An 8,148-nucleotide genomic window follows, 5' to 3' on the forward strand; every position below is an offset into this window, starting at 1 on the left:
AAAGAGTATACTGGTTCATATAAATTTGACATTTTTTATCATTTAATATTCCCACCGTTGTGGTATTACAGTTGTCTGTCTTATTTTCTTGAAATTATTCTGAAAGACTAAAGTGCAAATAAAGTTAAGGGAAATAAAAAGTTGTGAGGAATTTATTAGTAAGAAAGTAATAATTGCCTTTTGGTTTTTAAACTAAACTTTTCCAAACTCACTATCATGCATGTACATTGACCCTGAAGGGGATTGATAAGAACTTGTTGAGAGTTGAGATAAGATATTGATGTTCAGGACTCAGTAGTAAGGTGGTCATGGGTTAAGATGAATCATGTAAAGGTAATCATGTAAGATTAAACCAAACTAGTGTATAGATTAGATTTTCATATTGTTTCACTGAAGTAATAAAATACACATTCTTAATTTTAAGGAAGTATTTAAGAAGGCTGCTCACATCCACCTTATAGCTGAGATGGTAAGTTTTATTTTCTCACTAAGCAATAGGATGAAAGAAAAGTTATCTAAAAAGAGTATAGCCATTGACTATATACCGTTATGGTGTAGTCAATGGTATGACAATGAATTATGCAAGTATTAATCTCAAAATATCCTTGTCACAGCAAACCTGCAGACTAAGCAAATTGCCATATTCATTGAATTTCCACTAAAATATTTCCTTAAAAAAATCCTTAGGATTGCTGCTATGGAGAAGGTAATAAAGTGTGTTTTTAGTTTGTCAATAGCTTATCATATAAGAAGAATTTCCCAAGTTTGATTAAAATATATCCATAAACAAGCAAACTACAACAGTTTACTTATTTTTATAAGAATAACATAAAGTTTGAAATTTACAATTTATTGCATTTTTCTGTTACTAATAACTGTACCTTTAAAAACACTTCAATAATAATAAATTATTTGTTTTTTATAGCTTTACAAAATGATTTGGAGAGAAACTCTGAAATCCTGCTATATTTTGAGGGCCAAAAAGGAGGAATACCAATATCTACCCCTCTAACACACACAGAACCGGGCGGGCGCGACAGGGCATTTTGCCCCGGGGCGTCTTGTGCGATGGGAATTGCACAGGCTTTTACGGAGCGCCACACACAGAACCGGGCGAGGCAGGGCACGTCAAAAAGACGGCCCTGGGCGCCCGCAGGGCAAAATGTGAAGCTTTCCAAAATTATGCCCCGAGGCAAGTCGTTGCCGGACAGAACTTTCTGCCCATGCGTGGTCATGTGATTTATTCCCTTACAGGCAAATTTTGATAAGGATTATATTACAACCGATAAAATTTACATATAAGACTATACAGTAACAATTTATACGACCAAATATTACACCCTTTATAGTAGTGATATTACTACAGTGGTTGAATAAATAATAATTTATCTTGGTATTGATAACTGAGAATAGAGGGCATATCTTAAAGGGTTTAAAAAAACACTCTTCTGGAGGTATGGCTGTTTTCTATTTTGTTTTCTATTCTGCTCCCTAGTATAAAGTCCAATTTAAAAGTTTGCTAAATCGGCTCAAGGCTCAGAAATAAAAAATCCTATATTAATTCAATTCAATTCAATATTTCTTTATTCATTGAAGCACAAAGTACATGAATAGTGTCATTCTCTTAAATGTTTTTATATTACAATGTTATATTCTATGGATACAAAGTTCTTAAAATCTAACATAAGTTTATACAAATTACAAATTAACGCTCCTTCAAAAATTTTAAAGTTCATCAAGGGAATACAATACCTTGTTGATGAGAAATGTTTTAAGACCCCTCTTAAATCCGACCATGCATTTTGCCGATTTAATTTCATTTGGAATTTTGTTGTAAAATTTGGAGCCGGTATAACTTGGTTTTTTACTGTAAAGTTCTAATCTGTGGCGGTTTACAGCAATGTAACACACTCCAAAATGAGAGAAACAAGTTTGTTTGTTTAGTGTTATTGGGAATTTATTGTAAATAAAACTCGACATGGTGTTATTGCTAGCTCAAATAGAGTATAAATTGAGTACCGGTAGGTCTATGTTTTTGTTTATTAATAGATTTATTTTTCTTTATAAGATTTGAGCGGAAAAAGAAATGACATTATCGTCTTCTGCAGTGGTGTCAAAATCTTGAATATCTCACATGGTCACAGAAATATTAGTATCGTCTTCCACTATCACAGCAAAATCCTTAATGACTCCTGCAGATTTGATTGTGAAAAATTGGTCAAGTTCCTTCAGGTGTATCACTAAAGAGCCTCTCTGTTGTAACCACTGTGGACAACATTAATTCTAAACACAGCCCCATTGTAGCGCCTCCGTGCAGGCCACGAGGAGAGATGATGCAACCCGCATGACTCCCGACAACTCTTTTACTTAGGTTAAAAGAAAATTTCTATCAACCGGTCAAGTAGCCAGTTTAGCAGTTGTTAACTACTTGTCCTAGTGTTCGCGCTGGTTTTAACAAAGTTTTGTCATAAAAAATGTATGGCAAAAATGTATTGGCCGGTTGCGGATCTGGGTCCCGGTAAAATTTCCCAAAAAATCCCAGTCAAGACTTGCCCCCCTCCTGGCACCGCAGGCCCACAATCGCAACCACTGACCCCCTTCGCAGCAAACCTGCAAACTAATCAATTTTAATTTGTCTGATTAGATTTTTAATCATTTTTTTTAAAGCCTGAGTCATATTTATTTCCTATTTCAATAACATTTGTATAATAAATATCAATGGAATTTGAAAATTTACAGATTTTTTGAACTTTTTCCATAACCTTTAATTGTACAACAATGCTTCAATATAATGTTGTTAGTGCTTGTAAGTTCTACATGGTTCTACAATGGCTGTGATAAAAATTGGGCATTTAAAATTTTTAAGAGTAAAATTTGAAACCCCCCCATAATATGTTGATCTAGTGTTACACATCAATGTCAAAGTTACACACACATACAAGGTATTTCAGTAAAGCGTAGCGGGCTCAGATATTCAATTTAAAGCAGTTGGTAATTCAACTAATCCACATTTACCTCTTATTTGTTCACAAAAACTAATAAAACTTGCACAACATTTTTATTTATTATACGGTTTTCGCAAATAAAGTGTCATTCGATTTGTTATAAAAAGGACTTTAAATTGTGTTGCAAAATTGTGTTTTATAATCTGGTTTTCATAGAATTTGACTTTAATGATTTTAAATAGCCGCCATTTTGAAATTCGATAAGCCTGATCAAAGATATTTTCAGAGAATGTTTATAGCTGTGGATTTAAAATTTATACTAAGTTTCATAAAAATATCTCCAAGGACTTTTGAGTTGTAAATAAAAAAAATACAAAATGGCAAATTACGGCTGAGCTAAGCCGAAATCTGAAAAAAAATATTTTACATTTTTGACTTATTTTTGCAAGTAGAATCTGAATCTGTATAGCCTGCTACGCTTTACCGAAACACCCTATATAAACAGTATATTCAAAATGTATATACAGGGAAATGTTATGATAGCGGATGATTAAAATACAGCTCTATAAGTATGCTTGAAAGGGAGGCTGTGTATGATTCTGACAGCTCTCTTTTGAAGGTGGAAGGGGAAGTGGGTTCCTGTGCTTTCATCACCCCATATTTGTGTAAAAAGGAGAATAGGTGTTCTCATTATTTGTGTATACAAATTTGAACAAATTGTGTTTTTTGCCTAGGCCTATATCTAAATGAAAAAGTAAATCAATCCCAGTAGTAGGCCTTTCTGTGCTACCTAATTGGTAATAGCTTCCCTATAAGGAAATTCAGTCACAAAGGTTGTATGCCATTCAATGTTAAATGCTGCTAAAAGTACTTTAGCATTTACATTTTTGCAGGAGGAGTTACAGGATCGATATAAACAGATAGCGCTTGGGGTGCAAACAATTCTGGAATGTCCAGTGTGCTTGGAGAAGATGGACTCTACATTAAGAAAATGCATGAACGGACATGGAGTATGCAGACCATGTGCTTCAAAGATTGACAAATGTCCAACTTGTAAGGAAGAGTTCTCCCTGGCACTTCATCAGAACACCTTGTTGAATCAATTACTAGATTTGATTCCTAAGCTTTGCCCCTATGCTGAGAAAGGCTGTGAGTCTGTGATCATAGATCAGGAGCATCAGACCTACTGTGAATATCGACCAACTGAGTGTAAAGTTATGGCGTGTGAGTGGAGTGGGCGTGTCAAAGACTTACTTGAACACTTAAAAAGTAGTCATGACACTTGGATTATCAATGTTGATTTTAATGTAAAATATCCAAGAGCATACAAATTAATTAATTTTTTAACAAAGGAACCTCGTTATACGCCAATTATATGCCAAAATCAAATTTTTTGGAAGTGCTTTTGTTTAAAAGGTGATATAAATCATACCTACCATCGATTATATTCTGTTCCAACAATCAAGAAATCTTGTGATTACTTCATGATAATATCATTTGAATCAGGTAATTTGAAATTTGAGCATTATTGCAAAGCGGCAAACTTAGATGAGCAAATTAAACCTGAAAATATAGAGAGTGGTCTTATCATTCCTGTTTCTGAGTTGAGCAGATTTTTGAAGGAAGGAACAGAAAATATCTACAATTTCAACCTGAAATTGATTAAAGAAAACATTTCATAGATTCAGGTGTCATGTCAAAACAAAATGTATATCTAAGGCTGTTGCAGACCATTGGAAAATTTGTTGTTTGACAGCACAAGATATAGTAAATGAATCCAGTACAACAATTGAAACACATTCTAACTTGGCTCCTCGTTTAGTCCAATCAAAGTGTAGTCAAAGATTGCATGCATTGTTGTAATAAAATTGTTCAATATTCTATAAGTTATCTTTGATTATTTTGATTCATCCAACTCAAAACTTTTCTGTCACGTTTTAGCAAATTTCCCCCATAGAGGGAAGCAGATCCAAGACATATCAAGGTCTTGAAATATCATGTAAGGAACGGATAAAATATCCAATCTGACTTAATTAGAAATTGTATTTTTTAACGCAGAGAAAACTAACAAAATGTTTTTTTCAAAGGCACAGAGCAAAGAAAAACTACCATAAGTACAGTGTGGTTCGCGGGAAATGGATGGTTTTAAAAAAGCTATTGCTCTTAAAGATTTAAACATAGAAAAGTTTTATTGACAAAGAAATTAAGGAAAAATTATGCCATTTACAAAATAAAATACCTTATTTTAAGTTTTGAAAATTACCTCACTCAAACTGCGGACATTGAAACGGATACATATTTTCAAGCCTTGCTTGAAAATGTTTAACTTTGTCCAGTAACTATTGATTGATAAGTCCAATTTGACTCCTGATTGCGGCCTTCAATTCTTCCAGAGTAAGTGGTTTTTTTCTTTTTGAACACCTGTCTTCATGTGACTTCACAGGGAAAAGTCATTAATTGACAAGTCCGGTGAACTACATCAGCCACACAACATCACCAAACCATGAGATCACACGACCAGGAAATTACATTCAAAATGCTGCCATAGATGCATTGGCCGTGTTGCCCCATCTTGTTGAGACTAAATGTTCTTGATGCAGATTTTCTACCATTTAAGTTCGGGAATGAAAAAGTCGCTTATCATGTTCATGTATCGTGCAGAATATTAACAATGACATATTTCCATATTTGAATGTTTGCTGAAAGTAACAAATTTGCTGGTCATGCCAGCTGTCATCATCATTTGGGGACCGAGCAGGTTTATCCCTAGGGCCGCAAAATCAGCTGCCCGCTTACACTCTTAAAACATTAATGCATATTAAATACACAATAAGTATCCATAGCATTGCAATAGAATTGTTTTATTGTCACCGCTGCCTAGCAATTATTTATTATTACTAGTGCACCTGTTGCTCGAATTCGAGCAATTGCAAAGTATTACAGGCATTCAAAACTAATAACAGTCGCAATTTCCGATGACTTAAAAGAGTCAACTCAAAGTCAAATCAATCACTCCACTACAGTTAGTTATCGAAACTGGAAACAAACTCACTCTGAATACGAAAGCTATTGTGTGTATCATGTGTTTAATACAAACAGCTGTAATTAACACAAATAATTTGTCTGTTTAAGTAAACAAAATATTTTCTTCATAAGAAATACATTGGGATTTTCATGGCCTGTGGGGCAAAGCCCGAGGACTTTTATTACAGGAATTGGTGAAAGGGGGCGTCTACACAAAAAATAATTAATTTTGACACATCGTTTGTAAAAATCCGTCCATTATTAACGGAGGAGTAGTGTTTCTTAGAAATCACCTTCAAGTATTATATATAAGGATTTTTGCTAATTCCTCAAATTATTTCTTCACATAACCTTCAAGTTGTAGTTGTATTGACGATCAGAGTGCATTATCTGAATAGTGGTAATAGGGTATAGTGTGGTGAAAAATAGCTTTCGTACCACGGACCGAAATGGTTTTGCAGCTCTCGATCGTTTTAAAAACTATCTCAAGCCAGCAAAACCTAATTTTCGACCATAGGTATGAAATATACTATTTCAGTTTCATTGAAAGTTTTTATTTTTTGTATAAAGCCAATATTATTAATTACTAGTGAACCTGTGCGGGTCAATGCCCTGCAAAATAACATATGAATTTAGAAAACAAATTCATCGTGGTATATATTGACTCGACGTCTAAAATTAAATACAGTAATAATAAAGCCTTAGATGGGAAGCGACCTTTTTGCATTGTTGAATTCAGTCATTCTGGCAAGACTTGTTTTAGAAGGGGTTCTTAAGGATTTGTTTCAAGAAACCAACAGCAAGTTTATCTTCAGCATTAAATTAATGTAGTAGTATCTTACCTCCATCTGCGAACTTAAAGGACAAACTTTGGAGATCTTTCATACTCAGACCATAAAACAACATTCACCCAGTTTCATAATGTGTTCAACAATTTGAGGTTTAATTCTGGGTTACAGAAAAAGCACCTGTAACAAAGCAAAATATGAGTAGTTTATCCCTAAATATGTATTTGTATGTTACAAAAAAGGTTAAAGAAAGAGTAATCACCTTTAAGAGTCTTTTTCTCAACGTAAAGTAGCTTTGGAGATTCTCACTGCTTGGAAATTTTTCTCTGAGATCTGCCTGAAGCATCTCTGTACATATCTTCTAATCAGTCTTTCTGAAAGTATAACGTTAAATCAATCAAGTAAATTAGTATGATTAACATGCCACTGGCACTACTCCAAGAAAATCCCACACCTCAAGGTTTTAGAATCATAGCTTTAACACCTGAATAATTGGATACCATACCAGTGAATAATTCATAAAAATGTGTGAAACTTGACAAAATGTTTGGGGCAAGAGTATGCATGCAAACTTTTGCCCCAACAGAAATGTGTCTTGTTACCTAACGGATATGCATACTCTTACCTGATGGCAATGTGTACTCTTACTGCAAATTCAAAGTTTTTACTTGTAGCTGCTGCTCGCTGTTGCCATTGATTGGGTGAGTGTGAGATAGTGATTGTTACTCACTAAGATCAGCTGTCTCATCCAGGATCATTTATTCAAAGATCAGGAACAGCTGGGTCCAGTTTCGATCCATCAAAAAGCTTCTGACTTTTCTCAGGGTCGAACCGGTGACCTTTTGATTTAGGCACTATGAAAACTCGGTTACCCAGCATACTATGTTACAATGACGTGGACACTTACGTCTTTGACCCGATCTAGTTGGATAGGGAAATCTATAATAGCCTCCCTGAACAAATAAAACCAAAAGAGAATTTGTTAACTAAACAAAACTTTCCATTGATTACTTATTTGTTCTTACTCAATTTTATGATTTTCTTAATAAAAAATATCATGTTAAATATCGCTGTACTAGATAAAAACGTTTGGAATTAGATTAAATTATTAACGTTTTCATGACTTGACATGTTTTTTCACACAGGTATGTTAAGTGACTTTGGATGAGAAGAGTTTCATTTAATTGTGAAAAGCTTAAGAACAAACTCCACAGCTGTAACTAAAGAGGGAAAAATAAACCGGAACATCAGCTGATTACTTTCAACTAAACGCTCATCTTTGAATTCTTTTGCTAGTAAGTTCTGATAAAATTAGTTAAAAAGTGTTAGCAGGTATTAGGAAGGAAGACTGATTAATAACAGACACAAAAACTATGTAAAAACATGTGCAA

At 34.0% G+C, this 8,148-nt stretch overlaps 1 long non-coding RNA gene across 1 annotated transcript; it reads left to right on the forward strand.

The window, feature by feature from the left end:
* Positions 1–329: 329 nt before the first annotated feature.
* On the forward strand, positions 330–3,877 carry LOC128992426 (uncharacterized). The gene is made up of 2 exons (XR_008490716.1): positions 330–469; positions 3,839–3,877. It is a non-coding gene; the product is annotated as an uncharacterized LOC128992426 (long non-coding RNA).
* Positions 3,878–8,148: the final 4,271 nt, after the last annotated feature.

Source organism: Macrosteles quadrilineatus, unplaced genomic scaffold (assembly GCF_028750875.1).
Source record: "Macrosteles quadrilineatus isolate MER2022 unplaced genomic scaffold, UCM_ALF_1.0 Scaffold_4__1_contigs__length_99947679, whole genome shotgun sequence".
Lineage (NCBI taxonomy): Eukaryota > Metazoa > Arthropoda > Insecta > Hemiptera > Cicadellidae > Macrosteles > Macrosteles quadrilineatus.